Here is a 17,653-nt window from a genome sequence, read left to right on the forward strand (position 1 = left end):
CTTTGCTGTCTCTGACAGAATTACAATGTCATCAGCGAACATCAAAATTTAATTTCTTCTCCATGGATTTTAATTCCTACTCCAAATTTTTCTTTTCTATCCTTTACTGCTTGCTCATTATACAGATTGAATAACATCGGGGATGGGCTACAATCCTGTCTCACTCCCTTCCCAACCATTGATTCCCTTTCATGCCCCTCATCTTTTATAACTGCCATCTTGTTTCTGTACAAATTGTAAATAGCCTTTCACTCCCTGTATTTTACCCCAGCCACCTTCAGAATTTGAAAGAGAGTATTCCAGTCAACATTGTCAAAAGCTTTCTCTAAGTCTACAAATGCTAGAAATGTAGGTTTGCCTTTCCACAATCTATTTTCTAAGATAAGGCGTAGTGTCAGTATTGCCTCACGTGTTCCAACATTTCTATGGAATCCAAACTGACCTTCCCCGAGGTCGGCTTCTACCAGTTTTTCCATTCGTCTGTAAAGAATTTGTGTTAGTATTTTGCTGCTGTGGCTTATTAAAATGATAGTTAAGTAATTTTCACATCTGTTAACCCCTGCTTTCTTTGGGATTGTATTTATCATATTCTTCTTGAAGTCTGAGGGTATTTTGCCTGTCTCATACATCTTGCTCACCAGATTGTAGAGTTTTGTCAGGGCTGGCTCTCCCAAGGCTATCAGTAGTTCTAATGGAATTTTGTCTACTCCCGGGCGCTTGTTTTGACTTGGGTCTTTCAGTACTCTGTCAAACTCTGCACGCAGTATCATATCTCCCATTTCATCTTCATCTACATCCTCTTCCATTTCCATAATATTGTACTCAAGAACATCGCCCTTGTATAGACCCTCTATATACTCCTTCCACCTTTCTGCTTTCCCTTCTTTACTTAGAACTGGGTTTCCATCTGAGCTCTTGATATTCATGCAAGTGGTTCTCTTTTCTCCAAAGGTCTCTTTAATTTTCCTGTTGTTGTTGGTGTGGTCTTCAGTCCTGAGACTGGTCTCATGCAGCTCTCCATGCTACCCTATCCTGTGCAAGCTTCTTCATCTCCCAGTATTTACTGCAACCTACATCCTTCTGAATCTGCTTAGTGTATTCATCTCTTGGTCTCCCTCTACGATTTTTAACCTCCACATTGCCCTCCAATGTAAAAATTTGTGATCCCTTGATGCCTCAGAACATGTCCTACCAACCGGTGCATTCTTCTAGTCAAGTTGTGCCACAAACTGCTCTTCTCCCCAATTCTATTCAATACCTCCTCATTAGTTTTGTGATCTACCCATCTAATCTTCTTTCCAGTAGGCAGTATCTATCTTACCCCTAGTTATATACTCCTCTACGTCCTTACATTTGTCCTCTAGCCATCCCTGCTTAGGCATTTTGCACTTCCTGTTGATCTCATTTTTGAGACATTTGTATTCCTTTCTGCCTGCTTCATTTACTGCATTTTTGTATTTTCTCTTTTCATCAGTTAAATGCAGTATCTCTTATGTTACCCAAGGATTCCTATTAGCCCTCATCTTTTTACCTACTTGATCCTCTGCTGCCTTCACTATTTCATCTCTCAAAGCTACCCATTCTTCTTCTACTGTATTTCTTTTCCAAATTCTTGTCAATCGTTCCTAATGCTCTCCCTGAAACTCTCTACCACCCATGGTTCTGTCAGTTTATCCAGGTCCCATCTCTTTGAATTCCCACCTTTTTGCAGTTTCTTCAGTTTTAATCTACATTTCATAACCAATAGATTGTGGTCAGAGTCCACATCTGCCCCTGGAAATGTCTTACAATTTAAAACCTGGTTCCTAAATCTCTGTCTTACCATTATATAACCTATCTGGAATGGGTCAGTATCTCCAGGCTTCTCCCATGTATACAACCTTCTTTTATGATTCTTGAACCAAGTGCTAGCTATGATTAAGTTATGCTCTGTGCAAAATTCTACCAGGCGGCTTCCTCTTTCATTCCTTACCCCCATTCCATATTCACCTACTACATTTCCTTCTCCTCCTTTTCCTATTTTCGAATTCCGGTCACCTGTGACTATTAAATTTTCGTCTCCCTTCACTATATGAATAATTTCTCTTATCTCATCATACATTTCATCAATCTCTTCATTGTCTGCGGAGCTGGTTGGCATATAAACTTGTACTACGGTGGTAGGTGTGGGCTTCATATCTATCTTGGCCACAATAATGCATTCACTATGCTGTTTGTAGTAGCTTACCTGCATTCCTATTTTTTTATTCATTATTAAACCTACTCCTGCATTATCCCTATTTGATTTTGTATTTATGATCCTGTATTCACCTGACCAGAAGTCTTGTTCCTCCTGCCACCAAACTTCACTAATTCCCACTATATCTAACTTTAACCTATCCATTTCCATTTTTAAATTTTCTAACCTACCTGCCTGATTAAGGGATCTGACATTCCACGCTCCGACCCGTAGAACGCCAGTTTTCTTTCTCCTGATAACAACGTCCTCCTGAGTAGTACCCGCCCAGAGATCCGAATGAGGGAGGGGGACTATTTTACCTCCGGAATATTTTACCCAAGAGGACGCCATCATCATTTAACCATACAGTAAAGCTGCATGCCCTCGAGAAAAATTACAGCTGTAGTTTCCCCTTGCTTTCAGCTGTTTGCAGTACCAGCCCAGCAAGGCCATTTGCGTTAGTGTTACAAGGCCAGATCAGTCAATCTGCTCCTGCAACTACTGAAAAGGCTGCTGCCCCTCTTCAGTAACCATATGTTTGTCTGGCCTCTCAACAGGATACCCTCCGTTGTGGTTGCACCTACGGTATGGCTATCTGTATCATTGAGGCACACAAGCCTCCCCACCAACGACAAGGTCCATGGTTCATGGTGGGGGCGGGGGGAGGGGGGGGAGGGGGACAGACTGTGAGCAGCAATACATGATGGGAGAGACAACCGGCCAGGGGTAGGATGTGGCTGGGGTGGGATGGGGAGGGAGAGGGATAGCAGGATAAGGGTGGAAGATGGTAAGCTTTTGCTAGTGCAAGGGTGCAGGAATGATGTGGAAAGAGGAGAGGGCAGCTAGGTACAGTCAGTGGGTTAGATGGAGGGTGGAGGAGAGGGAGGCGGGGGGGATAGCGGGAGAGGAGAGAAGTAAAAAGACTGGGTGTGTGTTGGTGGAATAGAAGGCTGTCTAGTCCTGGAATGGGAACTGCCTTGTTCAGGTGTGTGGGTCAGGTGTGAAGTTGAGGGAAATAGTGCAGAGATGGTGCCAATTCAGTGATGGACGTCAGCAAGCGCAGGACATAGTGAGACCTGGACGGACATGCACAGATGCAGATGCAAATATCAGGAAGGTGGATGACATGATTAAAGCGAACTGACATATCATTATCAATGGAGTAGCGGCAGAACTTGGAAACATACATGAGCGAACTCACAAGATCATCCACGACATTCTCCAATACAGGACGGTGTCAGCACGATGGGTGCCCAGCCAACTGACCCTGACACACATGGAACAATCAATGGCATTCAGCCTGGAACAGCTTATGTGTTACCATGAATCTGGAAATAAGCTTCTGTTTCGGATTGTGACGGCGGATGAAACGTGGGTCCACCATTACACTCCCAAATCGAAGGCCACATCCATGGAGTAGAAACGTCCGTCATCACCTGTCTGAAAGAAGTTCAAAAGCACTCCATTTGCAGGACAAGTGCTACTCACCATTTTCTGGGACGCCAAAGGAGTTTTGCTGTTGGACTTTCTGGAGGATGCAACCATCAATGCTGCGCGGTACTGTGCCACTCTGTCGAAATTGAAAGAGGTGAGGGACAGTGGGCATGGATTACAACTGGATGGAGGAATGAACTGAGTCAGGCAGGTTTTAGCATTGGTCTTTCGTTGAGTCTAACTGATATTGTTGGCGTAAAAAAGTGTTTCCCTGTTGGGACCAGGAGAAGGAGAGAAGGTCCTTAACAAGTCCCACATGATTGAATTTAAGAGTGGGAAAGGACTGATATACCTGTGGGGCTAAGGCTTTTGGAGGAAAGGTTCATAACTGTGCTTTGGGTCTGCTTCGGTTCTGGATTCTTTGTGGCAAGAGGAATGAGTTTTAGAGGATAGTGTAAATGTAGTATGTCTGTGAGACAAGGTTTGTCAGCTATGATGGGACATGGGGAAGGTTTGGAGGCTGTTGTGAAGGTAGTGGACAGTGGTCATCCAAGGCAGTAGTAGGAAGTGAGCAGGGTGGAGAGTTTTTTTGAGGTTGCATTGTACATGTTGCTCGAGTTCCTGGAGGGCAAGAGTTTCAATGTGTGTTATGGGATCCAGGATTTTGGATTCACACAGCAGAATTTTACGGATGGAGAGAAGATATTGCAAGGAGATTTTGGCTTGATTGATGTGGTATTGCAGGATTGTATTGGTGAAGGCTAAAGACTGGTGGAATTTGAACAAATGAAGGTCATTGTGGAAGGAAGGGTGGCAGCCAGAGATGGGTAATTTGATTGTAAGGCCATTTGTGGGGGTCCCATGAGCCAAGCAACAACACAGGGATAGTGTCTGGGAGTGGGTTCTGGCTATGGATGAGGGAACTTTTCTGATGGAAGGAGCAAGGAACCATGGTGGTAGAAAAACTGTAAAAATACGTAAATAATGTAGAATTACATCCCAAAAAATTCGCAAAAATACACCCAAATACGTGGGGATAGTGACAAAAAAGAAGACACATGAAATAAGGGGAAACAAGATGAAATCTGAGGGAGTACGTCAATGGTGAAACATGAAAACCAACTGAAACTGGCGTGAAGTCACAATGAGACCCAAGAAGATTAATATATATGTATATACATGTGTGTGTGTGTGTGTGTGTGTGTGTGTGTGTGTATTGCAGGTCAGTGGGTGGATACGTTTGTATATGGGTGACAGCAGATGTGACTGGATTAGGAGAAATTAGTTGGTGTGAACTGGAACAGAGAGGAGAAGGAGTAGGGTTTGGGGAGGGATCGGTACGATGAGATACAAGATTGTGTGGCACAGGAAAGGTGCGAGAAATAAGCTGCAAAAATGTGGGAGAGTGGCGCACAAAGAGTGATCAATTTGAAGGTATAGGATTACTGATAGCAGCAGGAGTAATGTGGGACATAACATGCTGCATCAACAATCAGCATGGTCTTGTAGCCATCTGTTGTGGGCAGCTGGGATGGTTGATACAGTGTGGCTCATAAGTAGAGCATGCAGTGTGGTTTGTATGGCAACAAGAGAAACACAAGAAAGAAGAGAAAGGAGGACAGACATAGAGTATAGTAATGCATTAGAAAATAATAACAAAGGAAAACAGCACTGGGTTAGGGATGGAAGAAATGTGGCCATGCAAAATCAAACAACAGAAAATCAAGGATAATATGTAACACACCCATCAACCCCTTCCCTCTTCCCATTCCAGCTCTACACAGCCTGCTATTCCACCAACATACCCAGTCTCTTTACTTCTCTCCTTTTCCACTGATGAATGATTGAAATACACATTTTTTAACAATGCTGGTATGATGGATTCAAACATACATCTGTACACTACCACTTCTTGAAACAAAACTGTGAAGATACATGAATTAATAAATTGAAGAGTGTATTTCTTACTTTGTTTCAGAGAGATATATTTCAAGATGTATCACAACATTATCCTTGCTACAAAACAACATGTTAATTTTCCTTTGGTGATGTCTGTAACTCATTCAGTTTACATTTCGCTTATACGTAAGAAAAACAGAGAACAACAAAATAATATGAGTCAATAAAATTGACCCTGATTGTGTACTGACATCATATGGAAGTGCACTGTGTCTGAGGTTATTTCCCTTTTTGACATTTGAAAATCCTGGCCAGTATGGGCACAGCCTTTATTTTTGGCCATTCGAGTTATCCTGAATGGTTATCAAGTTATATAGGCATGTCACCTTCTTTCAAACATATGAGGTGGAATCCAAAATATTCGGGACTGGTGCTGCCATCTGGAAAGTAGTAGTAGCAGATCTTTGCCCCGCTAGGTGGCGAGAGCGGCATATCTGATGAGCCAGTGTGCGGAGTGGCATTCAGCTGGGAGGACGTGTTGTGTGTCCACAGTGATTTCCGTAATACTCTGTGTCTGGTGTGTGGCAATTTTACGATGGATCCACGAACTGAACAGCACATGTGTATCAAATTTGTCAGACCTCATCTGATGATACAACCTTCTTGTCACGGGTTATTACTGGCGACGAGAGCTGGATGTACGGATATGAGTCAGAGACAACTCAACAATCATCCCATTGGAAGAGCTCGGGCTCTCCAAAACCCAAAAAAGAGAGACAGGTGAAGAGCAAAATGAAGAGCATGATCATTGTTTTCTTTGATACCAAGGGAACTGTGCACAAAGAATTTGTCCCACCCAAGCAAACAGTGAATTCCGCATACTACTGTGACATTTTGTGATGGCTCCATGAAAACAGGCAGCGACGATGGCCTGAACTTTGGCGTCAAGGGAACTGGCTGCTGCATCACGACAATGCACCCTGTCACAAATCCTTGCTCATCAGGACATTTTTGGCAAAAAACAACATGGCGGTTGTACCCCACCCACTGTACTCACTGGATTTGGCACCTTGCAACTTCGAGCTATTCCCAAGACTGAAACTCAAGTTGAAAGGCCGTCGGTTCGACACTCTAGAGAGGATTCAAGAAGCATCGCTGGTGGTGATAAACACCCTCAAAGAACACGACTTCCAGAAAACATCTGGTCAGTGGCAGAAATGCTGGGACCAGTGTGTACTTGCGGATGGGAACTACTTCGAGGATGATGGTGACCATTAGTCCAAAGGTAAGGTTTCAACAGATGGTAGCATCAGTCCTGAAAATTTTGGATAGCGTCTCATACATATATAAGTTTTCCCTCCTAATAAAGTTATTGCTGTAACTGCATAGCCCCATTGTTGTCAGTCAGCATCTGCACAGTGTTCAGCTTTTAAAGTATGCGCACGCAGCCCAATGTCTGTTACCATCACAGTTTGTGCTCATATGTTCAGTACAAGGCCAGAGTGTCCATGTCGTGTGTTTGCAGTGGCTTTCACAGCACAAATTCATGAACCTCGTGTTTAGCGGCGTGATACTTTGTGAAATATTCTATGCGGTGACAACTAGTTTCCATATCAGCAGGCCGAGGAATTTATTTCACCTCTTCCCTCTCTCTTATTCCGTGGGGAGCCCAGCTGAATATTCGACTTCTGTCGACAACTGCTTTCTCGACACTGTTGAGCACAGAAAATTGATGTTATACGAAGTATTGCCAACTTTAGTTTGCCACAGGCACACCCATGTATTGTTTTAACACATGTACACTTAACACTTTGTACCCATGTTTCATATGTTTTTGCACTTGGTTTTTGAGTGTCTTTCATACAGTTGCATTACATACAGTATCTGTAGTGTCCTTTCCACATACTGTACACATAACATAATAAAATACAAATACAATTACAAAATACACTTATCCTATTCATTTGCTGACATGCCATTAACATTGCTCATATACATTACAGTCTGTAACATATTATCTCCACTTTTTATATCCAGAGCCATTATTTGTCAGTTTGGTTTAGCACAGTTTGTTAGATTTCATTTTCATTACATTATTCGATTCCAATTATATGAGTACACATTTTAATCTCGTTTGGTTATACTTGCTTCATATAGAATTCATACAATAATAGATCCTGTTTTCATTTATAGCATAAATAGACATACATTTCATTTCAATTTACAATGACTTCTTGTTGGAACACATTTACTAATTCAAAAGAATCCAAGAAATACACAGTAGTCACTACAATAGATACTATGCGCCGTTCATATAACTACACATGGCCTCGCCTCTCTAGCATTCTCCACGAAGGATCTACACACTACAGGGTTGCAGAAATTCCATGGAAAGCATTTATGTGTTCAGATACGTCTCATTAATAGACTTAATTGTGATCCCAAGAACAAAATACTTTGTTGTTTCTATGCACAGCTCATATCTGACCATACCAACTGTATCAAATACTTATTCAGTGTTTAAAAGTGCAGCTCAGTATTTACTTGTTACATTCATTTGTATAAAGGATAACCATTTAATGTGCTGAGGTTTACAGAGTTGTATCATCAATATGATATGTTACGTATAATGAGCATAAAACAATGTTCACATAAGTTACAAAGGTGCATAAAAATTTCAATGTGATTCAGCTGTTTGATGCTTTCATGGGTAGTTGATGCTCCCAGTAGTTAGGTTTTGACCCCTTGATTATGTACTGCAGCTGTTTTCATCTTCACATACTTTTGCACTATCACTTTCACACTTATCATAAACTTACAACCATATTTACTTGTGGTGTGGTCCTTTCTTATGTTTATATGGTACCCAATACGCTACAAGCATTTATCTTCCTTCACTTTAGGGCTTGCCAATGCTTCGTTCCCTGGAAGAAAAAACTTAATACTGACTTAAAAGTAGATATTTGTAGATAAGTGTATAGTGGTTCGATGGGCTACTAATACCTTTTTCATATAATCAACCATGTATTCATTCACTTCAGTGTGCAGTCATGCTATCACAAAACTTATTTAATGTCATGTATGCATCTCTACTTACTTTATAAATCTGGAATCTTATTCTGTTTACCACTTATACTCTACTTGCTTGTTTACCTGGATCAAGTATAATTAGTGCTTGAACTTTCAATACTTAAATTTGTAAATATTGTGCATGTATAGATATAATGTATATCATAGTGTAGCATAAGTAAACATCTCCTAGTTTAAACAATGGAAAATCCAGGATGGAATGTAACAATATCCTTCTCTGCTATGTCCCTGTTTATTCAATAGGCTTTACAAATGCTAGTGCGGGCTGTAGCTCATCAGGTTTGTTTGTTTTGGGCACTCCAACACTTCCAGCTGTGCCTGTCTGGTGCACATGCGCTTGCGGTTTGTTGACCAGCTTGCTCCCCAGTGCGCATGCGCTGCATCATGCGTCATTCCGATATCACTTGCGTTGCAGTGAGTTATTGCATAGCATGCTACCCTGCATTTCACAAGTTCATTTATCTGCTTACAACTGGGTACATGCAAGGTGAAGCGTTGTATTTAGAGTATCGTCATCTCTAGACAAACATAAAAGCAAAATTCTTCCTTGTTACAATAACTTGCCTTACTGCTTACACATTTGACATATAAGAAAAACAATAAATCAAAAAATTTTCTTAACAACTAACTATTTTGGCTTTAATAGTAGCTTGTATCTTGTCCTCTGTCAAGTTTTCCTGTGTATCCTCATTACTTTGATACAGATCATCTTTCACATCACTACCTTGATTGTATCTGATGAAGCAAGTGTTGCTCAAGCTTGTGCCCCCACTCTCCTCCCAGGTTATAGAACGGGGGCGTACCGTGACTGGTTCAAGATTTCTGGCATCGCTGTGGCATCAGTCTCTGGGTTAGGCATAACTTCTGCTATATGGACTGTTGGTGTTTGATTACACCAGTTAGTATCCTCTGAGGCTCTCAATTGAAATTCTCTCTGCCTTTGCATGTTATTCAGCACATGTGCATTACTTTGCTGGCTGAATTCCACTGTCTGTGGATTATTTGACTGTCTGATATTGATTCATGTTCGCCAAGTGATCGGCTGATTATTGCCAGTAACTTGTATCTGTACATATTGTACAGACTGACCATGCTCTACTTGTCCGTTAGAGTTGTTTTTGTTAAATTTTTGCCCATTTATTTTATATCTGCCCTTGAATTTATGGCTTTTGCCATAGCCATTGTAATTATCACCACCATTACTATTGGTCTGTGTGGGCTAAGGTTGCAATCCATGTTGTACTATGAATCCGTTGTTCACTTATTGTCTATAAATCTCTGTGGCACTATCTGTATATTAACAGGCTTGGGCTGTACTGGTCTCTCTTCATATATCAAATCTGTTGAGTCCAGTACAGACAGAAAGTATTTGGTGTCATGTTCCAGAATGTTAATGAGGTTTTCCCCTAATGTGGGCGGGAAGACGACTCTTTAAAATTTTCAGCATGTCTACACTGGGTTCGTCCAGCATTAGGTTTTATTTAAATATTTGTCAAAATAGCCCCTTAAGCTTCCATATTTGCTATCGAATGGAACTGGGTTGAATACTTCACGTCTGAGCCTCTCTTGTACAGCCTCAGACCAATATTTATACAGAAAAGCTCTCTGAAACTGTTCATAGTAGTTGCAATGTTTCGCCATGTCCGTAGCCCGTAATAGAATGTCACCCTGTGTGTATCCAACAACAAATCTAATTTTCTGGGCTTTGGTCCAGGTACGAGGTAAAACATTCCAAAATGCTCTGATAAAGACCATGGGGTTTGTTCTTTCACCCTCAGAGAAAAATACCAGAAATTGTCGATGCCTAAGTAATCCCTCATCTGCAAGTAATGTTGACAAACATGCCACACTGCCAGTGACAGATGTGTTTATGTTCGCTTGTGGTGTAGTGCATGGCAATTGTGCTTGCTTGACAGGTAGAGCTGCTGGCAAGTATTGCTGCATTCTGCAACCTTTGCTATTTTCCTTCAATGGGCTAGCCGTGTGCTGTGCATCACCAGTCAAAGTATCTAACTTCCCTAAAAGCATGGGTTTGTTTTCTGTCAAGTTTTGTTTTAGCAATACTGCCTCATAACCTTTCTTCTGCTTCCCTTAAATCTGAATCTATTTTAGCTAGAAACTTTCTTTTTTTTTTAGAGCTTCTTCTACTGTATTTACATAATTTTTGCACTCTGACACTAACTTATCAGCAAGGGTGCTGCCCTTGTCCAGCACCCCGCCTTCAGCTTTTTCAGTTATTTCCTTTACTTGTGTACATATCTTATCTCTCTCTGTTTTTTGGTAAATTTTGACTGTAAGCTTAAGTGGTCTACTGTTAGACGTAACTTTTGTACTTCTGTATGTGAGTTTTTGCATGTCTTGTGGCTTGCTGACTGCATCTGTCACATTTTTTACCAATGTATCTTACTGGGATTGTGTCTCCTGAATTTGAGAATATGTTTCACTAAGGTTCTGTAACTCACCTGCAAGTTGTTCCTGTTAATCATCTACAGATGATACTCTTTCCGTTACTGTATTTATATTGTGGGATATGTCGGTAATTATTTCTTGTTTTAGTTGTTTATCTAGCTTTGTCAACTTCTTGGATAGTTCATCAGATAATTCAGTGCGTATAGTTTTGCTCACATCACTGAACTGTTGACTAATACTATTCTTGAAATTGTTAAATGCCTGATTTGGCTGTGTAGACTGTTGTCCTATATTTTCCTGATGTTTTGTGAACTGCTGTGTCATACCCTTAAGTTGTTGTGTTACACTTTCCTGAAATTCCTGTTGCTTTGTAAACTGTTGTATCATTTGTTGCATGAGCTGTGTCAAAGTGTGTGTCCCACTAGCATTTACATTGTTTTTATGAAATGTTTCCTGTTCTTGCATTCGTGACATCTTGAGCAGGTAATCAAAGGAATTTTCGCTGTCGCACCCTTCAGTTTCACTATTTGAAAAAAATTTTCCTGATGAGAACTGAGAAACTGTCTCATCAACTGTCATAAAAGTGACATCATGATCAATTAAATTATCAGTGTCATCATTTATTGATAGTGGGACGCCAACCTTTTTGTTTAAGTTGCCATTGGCCAGTTCACAAGTTGGCGTGTTACCTTCAACTGTTGCCAAGCTCTGATTTCTGACATCTTGGCAGATTGCATTTTGTAATGAAATGGCCATTTCCTTTGACTCCATGGCAAATAGTTTTTAACAAAATTATGAATAAATTTTTTTCAAAAATGATATTCTTTCTGTATTGGTACTTTCCAATTAAAGTAGGTTTAGCTGTGAATTTACTAATGAATCTGATTATTATCTGACACAGTTTTATAAAATTTAAATGACTTATTTTGCACTTTAATGATGACTTTGTACAAATTGTTGTCTTTTCAGTTGAAATGCACTTTCAGTAAAGGATATTAATTGGAAGGAAAAGAGATTATCTACCACCAGAGAGATGGCACCAAGAATAGCCATATAAGCATACAGCGTAGCAGCTTCCCTTTACCACTGAAATCAGCATTCTCAGCTCATCTCATTTGCAGGCAGAATTTAATTTTAATCTGCTCCTCCAATGTTTTTTTTTTTTAGTCCCAATCTCGTGGACACATAACAATAATATGAAGCTGTTCCTTGTAAAAATAACATGAATCATTTATCTCAAGTCCGCCCCCCGTAGCTGAGTGGTCAGCGTGACAGACTGTCAATCCTAAGGGCCTGGGTTCGATTCCCGGCTGGGTCAGAGATTTTCTCCACTCAGGGACTGGGTGATGTGTTGTCCTGATCATCATCATTTCATCCCCATCGACGAGCAAGTCGCCGCAGTGGCGTCCAATCGAAAGACTTGCACCAGGCGAGTGGTCTACCCGACGGGAGGCCCTTGTCACACGACATTTTATTATTATTATTATTATTATTAATCTCAAAAAATTTATCTCAGAAATTGAAAGACCAGTTCACATTTTGCTTGGTGCCATCCCTTAAACAGTTACCACTGAACAGGGATATGGAAATGGATTATAATTGCTTGAATAATTGGAAAAATTGATTGGAAAGAATAGTTGAGAAAATTTTGAAGGTAATTTATGAATTGAACTTTAACTGTACCAAAATCAACAGACTTTTAATATCAATACATTCAACGTCAATAAACATAATTTGCATAATGTACTGCTTCACATTAATTCCATTGTGTTTAGTCTTGATTGTGACAATGTTGATGCAGAAACGCTCCTCCGGATACCACGTAAATTCTTCTTGTCTGCACCAAACCTCTTGATGCAGGAAGCCAGCAGTAAGTGAAATGATGAACAAATAGGAATTGACCTCTTAACTGTATGAATAAATATTGCTTTTCTAATAACTTTTATACACTTTTAATGAACTTTGAAATACACATTTTTTAACAATGCTGGTATGACGGATCCAAATATACATCCGTACGCTACCACTTTTTGAAACAAAACTATGAAGACACATGAATTAATAAATTGAAGAACGTATTTCCTACTTTGTTTAGCGATATTTAATGATGTATCAAAACATTATCCTGGCCACAAAACATCTTGTTAATTTATCTTTGGCAATGTCTATAAATCATTCAGTTTACATATAGCTTTTATATAAGAAAAGAAAAGAATGAAAAAATAATATGGTTCAATAAACCCTCCCCACCCCAGACTCCTCCTTACCCCCACCCAGCTGTCCCTCCCATCATCATGCGCTACTTCTCACAGTCTGGCTTCAGCTGCCAGAGACTTTGGTGATGTGTGTGAGAGTTGCTTTTGCATGAGTGTGTGAACGTGCCTGTTGTCTATTTCTGACAAAGGCCTTGTTGGCCGGAAGCTCATTTTGTGACAGCTTTTTGTTGTGCCTATCTGCAACTCAGCATCTCCACTACACGATGAGTAGCAACTATCCTTTTCATAACATTGTTACATTCCATCCTGCATTCCATTGTTTGAGAGAAAATTCTTAAGTATTTTTTGAAGCATGATAGGAAAAATTGTCAATGCTTTCAGTGTCGATGTGAATGTCACATTAAAACTGTATATTTATGTGGCAGCATGCAATGCTGTTAACATGTATACACAGTCCAGGTCAGCCATTCAATTGGGCATGAGTCGAACCAAGTAGTTCCGCATTGCGGAAAGCTTCCGTTGCAAAATGCCAGCAGGTGGACAAACTTTTTGTACATTTAAAAATGAAACATATGAGAATTAAGTGACAGTTGCGCAGAGGTGCTTCAGTTTCCCTGATAAATAAAGACACTTATGCCACAATCGGTAGCCCAATGCTACACCAACCTACCTCTATATGCTCTGCCTACAACGGATAAGTAATTCAGTCCTTGGCTTACGTAGCTGTGCCTCACACTAACATTTCCAGCTTTTGTAGTAAGTACAAGGAACAATTTCAACCAGATATAGGAAGGGCAAAAGTCTTTGAAACACAGATGTATGACCTGTTCCCTGGGCAATATGTGTGCAAGTTGCTCAGGAATTGGAAAGATGGCAAGACAATGGGATTATGCAACCCATTTCTGCAAGCTGATAGGCATCATGCTTAATCATTCTGAAGAAGCCTTTAAGTGGTTTACACCTGTTTGCTGACTTTAAGGCAACAGTAAATACACAAATTGCATTGGATTCTTTTCCTTCTCTTCGAGTATTAGTTGCAATAAATAATTACAAAAAGCATTGTTATTAAGCTGTTTTTAAACATTTACAGTTGTTATAAATATAATCTAAGTGTTGTTACATTAGTGGAAGAGTTAGTGAAGTGTTAAAGAAGATTAAACGGGGTAAGAAGTTTATTTTCCTTCTCGCGCCTGTAGCACGGATTTTAGGCTTAATTTCACGCGCACGTATCATAAGTAAACAGTGACTTAAACTTATACGTAATCACCAGTTTTTTTATTCAGTACTCTTTCAATTTATTTATATCTGCCTGAATATTTTCTAGGGTCCCTTGTTTACGTATTAATCAGTACTTAAATCAGTTTGTATGATTTCTGTTTTTGCCATGAGTGAGAAGTGTGTGACATGCCGTAGGATTGTTAGTTCTGGGGTGTGGTGTGATGGGTGCTGTAGTTTCTTTCATTGGGGCGAATGTAATGGCGTGGGAAATTGGGACATTGTTATAACTTCAAGTTGAACAAATATATTTCAAGGAAGACGCAATACATGAAAGTCACAGATCAAGTAAACAGAGTAAGACGTGTGTACACTTTAACAGTCAAATCATAACTGAGTCCAAGTCTAGTGGCCGCGGGCTAGCTGGCCGCTTAGGTGGCGCTGCTGCTGCATGGCTGGCAGACAGCGCCGCATGTAGAGGACGTGCGTAACTGCGCGGCAGCACTTTGAAAGATCGGCGAGTCACAACAGTTGTCCCCCCTTTGAATTTTTTGCACAGGTCTTGATGGAGGTGGCCTGTAGATTGCTAATGTCCATGGGTGTTGTTTTACTGGCCATAAAGTCTCAAGGAGGAGCCTTCCAATATGGACGGAGGTGTCCCCGATGATAATGGGTTGAGATGACAGGAGACATGGAGGTCGAATCTGCTGGGGCCCCGTGCACCAATCTGCCCATTGCGGCAAGTCCGGTTGTTGTAACAGGAGACATGGGCGATGTGTCCGCGTCCGTAGGAGAAGGAGGCGAGTAGAGTTGCTCCGACAGATGATGGTCATCTGGTTCCTGCATGGGCACGTCTCCTTGTGGCGTCAGTTCTTGTGCTGGCACCGATAAGATGGTGAGAGGACTGTGTTATGAGTAATGAGAGATTCCAGTATCCCGAGCATCAGGTAGAGCCGAAGGTGGTGTAGTGGCATCCGGAACAGGCATTGCTGCCACACGAGGCCGAAGCTGGTGCGAATGACGCACTGCAGCACCCGTGTCTGTCTGGATTTCATACAGGCGTCGGCCACCTGTCATAAGATGCGGCCAGGACTCCATTTTGGCTGCCTGCCATATCCCCGTACCCATACAAGGTCGTCGGCGGTGAACCGGTCAAGTGAAGGCACCTGCGGCCGTGAGGTGGGAGGCCACAGAAGATGAAGTAGCGTGCGGGGCTGTTGGACATGTAAGAGCTCAGCCGGGCTGTGGTCACTCTGGGGGTGAAACAGTAAGAAGCCAGAAATTGGAGAAGTACATCATCAGCAGCAGAAGAAGTCAGGAGTTTCCTCATCTGAGCCTTAAATGTGCGGACCAGTCACTCAGCCTCACCGTTTGACTGTGGATGGAATGGGGGGGGGCCGTGACATGCAAGACGCCGTGATGGGCACAAAAATCCACAAAATCGGAAGAGGCAAATTGCGGACCATTATCAGTAACAAGAGTAGAGGGAAGGCCTCCCAAAGAGAAAATGCGAGCTAGGGCATTGGTAGTTGCCGCGGTGGTAGGCAACGTGCAACGGACAATGAAAGGAAAGTTAGAGTAGGCATCAATAACGAGAAGCCAATAAGTACCTAAAAATGGTCCCGCAAAGTCAGCATGAATATGCTCACAGGGATTCTTAGGCAAAGGCCATGGTGACAAAGATGACTTCGGGGCGGCGGCCTGTGACGCATAAGGGCCGCAGGCAGCGACCATGTGTGTGATTTCAGAGTCGATGCCGGGCCAGTACACATGACAGCGCGCCAGAGATTTTGTGCAAGACACACCCCAGTGCCCTTAGTGAAGGAGGCGCAAGACTGAAGCACGCAAAGATGCAAGTACCACAACACGTGGCAAAGCATTTTCGGTGGAAAGGATTATTACACAATCCCTAGCTGTGAGGCGGTAACGCAAAGCGTAGTAGTTCCGTAATGGATCAGAAGTCTTAGCGGATGGACGATCTGGCCAACCCTTCTGAATACAGCGTAAAACCCAGGAAAGGGTAGGGTCAGAACCCGTAGCAGCCCCCAGCCGGTCCCCGGTGATGGGGAACCCGTCCACAACCCGCTGCTCAGCAACATCCAGGCGGAAATACAAAAGTTCGTCCCTATTGAATGCTAGATCAGGACCCATGGGAAGGCAAGACAGTGCATCAGCAATCACATGTTAAGCCGTCAGCCAGAAATGAATCTCATAATTGAAACGAGACAAGTAAAGAGCCCAACACTGGAGGCGGTGTGCATCCTTGTCGGGAAGTGACATTGATGGATGAAACAAGGAAACAAGTGTTTTGTGATCCATAACAAGATGAAATTTGGATCCATAGAGAAAAACATCAAACTTATGAAGAGCATAAATAATGGCCAAAGCTTCTTTTTCAATTTGAGAATACTTTTGTTGGGCATCCGTGAGCGTTTTGGAGGCATAAGCAATGGGTTGTTCAGAACCGTCAGAAAAACGGTGCGCAAGGACTGCACTGACCTGGTATTGAGAGGCGTCCATGGCAAGAACAAGATGTTAGCCAGGTCGATAAGTAGCCAGGCATGGGGCCTGTTTCAGCATAGTCTTCAATTTCTGGAAAGCCGCATCGCTTGACGCGGACCAGTGAAAAGGCACGTTTTCACGCAAAAGGCGGTGCAGCAGCTGAGCCACCGAAGCAGCAGACAGTAAAAACTAGTGATAGTATGCTATTTTTCCCAAGAATGCCTGCAGTTCCTTAACAGATGTAGGGTGAGGAAGGGCTTCGATCGCAGCGACAGTTTGCTGAAGCAGATGAATACCTTCCCGAGAGAGTTGAAACCCGAAGTACGTGATAGATGCCTCAAAAAAATTTTGATTTCTGAAGATTACACTTAAGACTGGCAGTCTGTAAGACATGAAAAAGTGTGCAGAGATTCTGAACATGTTCTTCAGTGGTGGAGCCAGTGACAACAATGTCATCCATGTAATTTATACACCCAGGGACAGTGAGCAATAATTGTTCCAAGAATTGCTGAAAGAGAGCAGGGGCGCTGGCAACCCCGAATGGCAATCGTTGGTATTGATAGAGGCCGAAAGGCATGTTAAGGGCCAGAAACTTCCGGGAAGCAGTGTCAAGAGGAAGTTGATGATAAGCTTCTGACAGGTCAAGTTTAGAAAAATACTGGCCACCAGC

Source organism: Schistocerca americana, chromosome 7, assembly GCF_021461395.2.
Source record: "Schistocerca americana isolate TAMUIC-IGC-003095 chromosome 7, iqSchAmer2.1, whole genome shotgun sequence".
Lineage (NCBI taxonomy): Eukaryota > Metazoa > Arthropoda > Insecta > Orthoptera > Acrididae > Schistocerca > Schistocerca americana.